This window comes from Schistocerca cancellata, chromosome 7, assembly GCF_023864275.1.
Source record: "Schistocerca cancellata isolate TAMUIC-IGC-003103 chromosome 7, iqSchCanc2.1, whole genome shotgun sequence".
Taxonomy (NCBI): Eukaryota; Metazoa; Arthropoda; class Insecta; order Orthoptera; family Acrididae; genus Schistocerca; species Schistocerca cancellata.
In genome coordinates, this window is record NC_064632.1 from 33,001,713 (window position 1) to 33,008,656 (window position 6,944).

The following is a 6,944-nucleotide window of genomic DNA, read 5'->3' on the forward strand; positions in this document are numbered from 1 at the left end:
TCTGGGGTAGTAACCAGGAACACATGAACTGTTACTTTTAGGTGATGCTGCAAGGATGTGCGTGGCCTATCCTATCATGGTGGCACTTTCACCAGAAACAACTAGACCATTCCTTGATGTGACGTGGTGCAGATGTGCGTGACCCCGGGCTCTCACTTTCACTAGGCACAAATGAGTGAGTCATTTCGTGAAGTTGCGGTGGGTGTGGTGTGAGTACTGAACAGGCAGTATACCTGTGGCTGATGTGGGAAGCATCCAGTGTATCCCCATGAGACGCCAATGGTGCGACCAAAGAGATGACGGTGGTTGACAGTGGTAAGGATGGCAGCATGTGGAGGCAACGTATACCAGAGGGTCTTTCCTCTGATCAAAATGATGGGTAGTGCAATTGATGTGAGTCGCTAATTTGTTAGCCTGTGTGATCTTTGATGGGTGTGGCCGTGAGGTGACTGTCTGTGGTGGACTGGAGGTCGAGAGGGGGCAGGAATGCTGAGTACTGATACGTTTCGGGTCATGTTTGAATTCAGTGTGGACGGATACGCCGTCACAGAGTGCAGCATTGCTATGTTGAACTCACATCGAGAAGATGCGCCGAAGTTTTTGGTGACAGTTAGAGGTGAATAGTGTAGCTGATAGTAGTCAAAATATTTGAGTCTTCTGACTTGTCCTGAATGTGCCATTATAGAGCGTCACTGACCAGTGGAACATGTGTGGTAATTGAATCTGGAACCAGGTGAATGTAGTCAATGTTGTCGTGGGAAGATCAGCAGTGGACAGTGACTGAATTGTGTTCTGATGAGGCGTGTAGAAGAGACGTGGCAACAGTGTGCTGTACAGCCAGAGGGACATGCTTGAAGGCACCAGTGGTGGAGAAGCCGGAATGTGAGAAGAGATGGTGTACTATCGTGCGTGTTTTGGTATATGTCTGGATCGGTGACAGTGCGGATGCTGGGTGGACCGGGGAGTGGGCAGGACTTGGATCATGCGTGTACTTTGTAATGGAACATCATCCTCTAGCATTATTTTTCCTCAACAGTAGTTGTCGATACAAGTATTATTTTTCGAATTTTGGACAGGTCAGTATTATCTCAGTTGCTTTTCTGAAAACTTTCATATAATTTTATACACATTATGTCATATTTCATGCTAAAATTTATAAAAAGGAATTACTTTATAAAATATTTTTGTTTCAATGTTATAATCGATAAGTATTAGGTCTGAATGTACATTTAAAATTACTTCTTTTAGAAACATTTGAAATTATGAATTATTTGCACACTTAGAAATTTCTATTACTAATTATGCAATCACATATGTTTACTGTGTTTATTTCTGGATTCACTTAGGAAATAATAATCAAAATTAATAATGCAACAAAAACTAGTTTGCTAAGAAAAATTGTAAATGCTTTGGAATATTGTTATTTCCGCAGAGTGTGGGTGTCATAAGCATGCCTCTGATGTGATTGGATGTATTTTTGTATAATAGGCACAAACAATGTAATTTCGGCTTTATTAATGTGAAAAATCAAAATACTGTATGATACACTGAAACGTGAAAAAATCAGTGGAAAATATATTTAAATAAAAAACTCTGCATCAACAATTTTCCAATTTATTTAGTTCAAACCAACCATGAGGACCTGATGTTAGATTTTCAGCTTGAAGAATCAGACCCCAAGACAAGTAGAACTGGAACCATCTCAACATAACAAGGTAAGTAAACTTGAAAGTTTATTGTAATGTTCACTCCTCCCAAATCTTAATCAAAGACCTTGGTTATTAATTACTTGCACTGGGCATTATTTATTGTGGACAACAGATGGAAGAAGGAAGTGGGGGGGGGGGGGGGGGGGGGAGTTAACAAGTCAGTGTGTCATCCGTGATTAATTGGCTAATAATGAAGTTTTATCTGTGGCAGAAATTGTTTTATTTCTTTGTTTTTTTAAATTTATGTATGAATATATTTTCGATCACATGGAGCAAAACTGAAGGCTTTCCAACAAAGGGTCTTTATACCAACAGTGAAGATGCACTACCAATATTGATGGACCAGATCTAATGAAAGTGAGTAGGACTTTACAGCTACAACCAGGAACATCAAAAAGGAAAGATCAAACTCATGTGGATGTTAACAAAATGAATACGGACGAAAGTAAAAGTGAGGCAGAAATGGAAACTGCAGGTCATAACGTGTACGCTTTCACAGCCAGCATTGTCTTCATTAGTTAAAACTTCCATTCTGAGAGGCTGTGGTCGATCCGTAAAACTACTACTTCCTGATGTTCCATTGCCAACTGTGAGGTCCCGTTTATATAGGGGGCACCAGCATACGCCATATGGGGCCAACTGTAAGTCGGCCCCATGTGACGTATGGTGTGCCCTATAGGCGCTCTATATAAACGGGACCTCCACGGCCTGGCAGCTAATCATTGACTCATCTCGGAAGATGTTGCACACAGTTGGCAACGAAAACATCAGGAAGAAGTAGTTTTACAGACCGACCATGGCTTCTCAGCCCGGAAGTTTTAATAAAGGAAGCTGCAGGATCCAGGCAGGACATGTTTGAGCTGAGTGAAATCATAGACAGAGACTGATGTTTTGCAGTTAATTTTGGCAAAGCTAGAGGAAATGAAGACAGATAACAATAGCAAATTTAGTGCAGTTAATGAAAGGCTAAATGATTTGCAAACTTCACAAAGACAATTAAATGACTTGAAAACTGAAAACAATAGTAAAATGGACAGGGTACAAGATCAGATAGGTCAACTTAGTACTTAAGTTTCAGAGTTAAAAAATGGGTTGTCGGAGGGGTTAAAAGTGTGAATGAAGAAGTTGATTTTCTAGAAAATAAATTTATTGTTTTAGAAATTGAGCTTCTAGCTGTGTCAGCGAAACAATTAAAGAACGTTTATGATGTCAGAGTTGAACAGAAGGCCGTAGCAGGAAAAGCTGTGTGAGTTGGGAGCTACCATCCAACAAAATGCTGCCAATTTAAACCAACAAGTTTTAACTGTAGAAAACAATATGCAAATTAATGTAACTGTTTAGATAAAAAAGTTCAGTTGTATTAACAAAAATCTGTGTGCAAACAATGATATTGCATGGCCCAACTACCACTGCAGAGATAGATTTGTGTCAGGCATACATGACACTCAAAAAATTAAACTTTTTAAAAGATTTCTTGGAGGCGAAGCTCTGTCACGGGTAAATTTAAATTTAAGTCAGTGGGAAACATATGAAAGTTCCAAGAAAAGTTTTTTAAATAAATTTTCGTCTGGAGCAGTACAGGGGGGGATCAAAAGTGAATTTTTGAATGGTATTAATTATAGGAATAGGGACGGCACTTTGAACGAGTTTTGTAAGAACCAACTTAAAAAATTAGCACATCTTGACACACCATTGGATGAAATGACCTTGGTTGCTGCACTTAAAAGGAGATTACCAGAAAGATTGCAGTGGGATTGGGTACACGGACCTGACAATCATCTTGAACAGTTCTTACGATATGTTAACAGACTGGATAGGGCAGTAGAAGGAAGTATGTACCATAATAATAGGAATGATAGAAATCACAATAGGAGTAATCACAGAGACAGAGATAAGGGTAACTTCCATCAGGATCAGACTGACAATAGAGAGAGAAATTCTGAATAGCTGCAGGATAGCGCCATAGGGTGGTGGGGTTTCGGGTTCCGCTGGATAGGTCAGGAGTCCACTACACGCAACAAGCGGCTACACGGGTAGCAGGGGTTGTGTGGCATGGGCTGGGCGATTTTTTAGGTTAGATGGCCTTGGGCAAGTACAGAAAGGGCAACAGCCTCAACGGGTGTGGGGCAAAGTCAGGACATGCGGAGACCAAGCAGCAATCGGTATTGTAATTGTAAACTGTCGAAGCTGCGTTGGTAAAGTACCGGAACTTCAAGCGCTGATAGAAAGCACCGAAGCTGAAATCATTATAGGTACAGAAAGCTGGCTGAAGCCAGAGATAAATTCTGCCGAAATTTTTACAAAGGTACAGATGGTGTTTAGAAAGGATAGATTGCATGCAACTGGTGGTGGAGTGTTCGTCGCTGTTAGTAGTAGTTTATCCTGTAGTGAAGTAGAAGTGGATAGTTCCTGTGAATTATAATCGGTGGAGGTTACACTCAACAACCGAGCTAGGTTAATAATTGGCTCCTTTTACCAACCTCCCGACTCAGCAGCATTAGTGGCAGAACAACTGAGAGAAAATTTGAAATACATTTCACATAAATTTTCTCAGCATGTTATAGTCTTAGGTGGAGATTTCAATTTACCAGATATAGACTGGGACACTCAGATGTTTAGGACGGGTGGTAGGGACAGAGCATCGAGTGACATTATACTGAGTGCACTATCCGAAAATTACCTCAAGCAATTAAACAGAGAACCGACTCATGGAGATAACATCTTGGACCTACTGATAACAAACAGACCCGAACTTTTCGACTCTGTATGTGCAGAACAGGGAATCAGTGATCATAAGGCCATGGCAGCATCCCTGAATATGGAAGTTAATAGGAATATAAAAAAAGGGAGGAAGGTTTATCTGTTTAGCAAGAGTAATAGAAGGCGGATTTCAGACAACCTAATAGATCAAAACGAAAATTTCTATTCCGACACTGACTATGTTGAGTGTTTATGGAAAAAGTTCAAGGCAATCGTAAAATGCGTTTTAGACAGGTACGTGCTGAGTAAAACTGTGAGGGACGGGAAAAACCCACCGTGGTAAAACAACAAAGTTATGAAACTACTACGAAAGCAAAGAGAGCTTCACTCCAAGTTTAAACGCAGCCAAAACCTCTCAGACAAACAGAAGCTAAACGATTTCAAAGTTAGCGTAAGGAGGGCTATGCGTGAAGTGTTCAGTGAATTCGAAAGTAAAATTCTATGTACCGACTTGACAGAAAATCCTAGGAAGTTCTGGTCTTACGTTAAATCAGTAAGTGGCTCGAAACAGCATATTCAGACACTCCGGGATGATGATGGCATTGAAACAGAGGATGACACGCGTAAAGCTAAAATACTAAACACCTTTTTCCAAAGCTGTTTCACAGAGGAAGACCGCACTGCAGTTCCTTCTCTAAATCCTCGCACATACAAAAAAATGGCTGACATCAAAATAAGTGTCCAAGGAATAGACAAGCAACTGGAATCACTCAACAGAGGCAAGTCCACTGGACCTGACGGGATACCAATTCGATTCTACACAGAGTACGCGAAAGAACTTTCCCCCCTTCTAACAGCCGTGTACCGCAAGTCTCTAGAGGAACGGAAGGTTCCAAATGATTGGAAAAGAGCACAGGTAGTCCCAGTCTTCAAGAAGGGTCGTCGAGCAGATGCGCCAAACTATAGACCTATATCTCTGACGTCGATCTGTTGTAGAATTTTAGAACATGTTTTTTGCTCGAGTATCATGTCGTTTTTGGAAACCCAGAATCTACTATGTAGGAATCAACATGGATTCCGGAAACAGCGATCGTGTGAGACCCAACTCGCTTTATTTGTTCACGAGACCCAGAAAATATTAGATACAGGCTCCCAGGTAGATGCTATTTTTCTTGACTTCCGGAAGGCGTTCGATACAGTTCCGCACTGTCGCCTGATAAACAAAGTAAGAGCCTACGGAATATCAGACCAGCTGTGTGGCTGGATTGAAGAGTTTTTAGCAAACAGAACACAGCATGTTGTTATCAATGGAGAGACGCCTACAGACGTTAAAGTAACCTCTGGCGTGCCACAGGGGAGTGTTATGGGACCATTGCTTTTCACAATATATATAAATGACCTAGTAGATAGTGTCGGAAGTTCCATGCGGCTTTTCGCGGATGATGCTGTAGTATACAGAGAAGTTGCAGCATTAGAAAATTGTAGTGAAATGCAGGAAGATCTGCAGTGGATAGGCACTTGGTACAGGGAGTGGCAACTGACCCTTAACATAGACAAATGTAATGTATTGCGAATACATAGAAAGAAGGATCCTTTATTGTATGATTATATGATAGCGGAACAAACACTGGTAGCAGTTACTTCTGTAAAATATCTGGGAGTATGCGTGCGGAACGATTTGAAGTGGAATGATCATATAAAATTAATTGTTGGTATGGCAGGTACCAGGTCGAGATTCATTGGGAGAGTCCTTAGAAAATGTAGTCCATCAACAAAGGAGGTGGCTTACAAAACACTCGTTTGACCTATACTTGAGTATTGCTCATCAGTGTGGGATCCATACCAGATCGGGTTGACGGAGGAGATAGAGAAGATCCAAAGAAGAGCGGCGCGTTTCGTCACAGGATTATTTGGTAACCGTGATAGCGTTACGGAGATGTTTAACAAACTCAAGTGGCAGAGTCTGCAAGAGAGGCGCTCTGCATCGCGATGTAGCTTGCTCGCCAGGTTTCATGAGGGTGCGTTTCTGGATGAGGTATCGAATATATTGCTTCCCCCTATTTATACCTCCGAGGAGATCACGGATGTAAAATTAGAGAGATTAGAGCGCGCACGTAGGATTTCAGACAGTCGTTCTTCCCGCGAACCATACGCGACGGGAACAGGAAAGGGAGGTAATGACAGTGGCACGTAAAGTGCCCTCTGCCACACACCGTTGGGTGGCTTGCGGAGTATAAATGTAGATGTAGATAGAATACTATGACTGACACAATCAAATGTCCTTGGTAAGTCATGGAAGATCCCTTCCCAGGGGACACTGCCTTATCGAAGGTACCTTCTGTGCCGGGTGGGAGGTTTTGCATGCTCCAATGAAGTCAAGAGCTGTGTCGGCGGTAGCGTAGCTACTGGCAGGGTCACCCAACCCGGAGTGGTCTTGACAAAGGAGCCAGACAATGTGTGTCCCACAATATAGGGCAGGGAGGGTTCTATAGGCATAGTGAAGCCAGCTTCCCTAAAGGAGTAAACCTCATACAA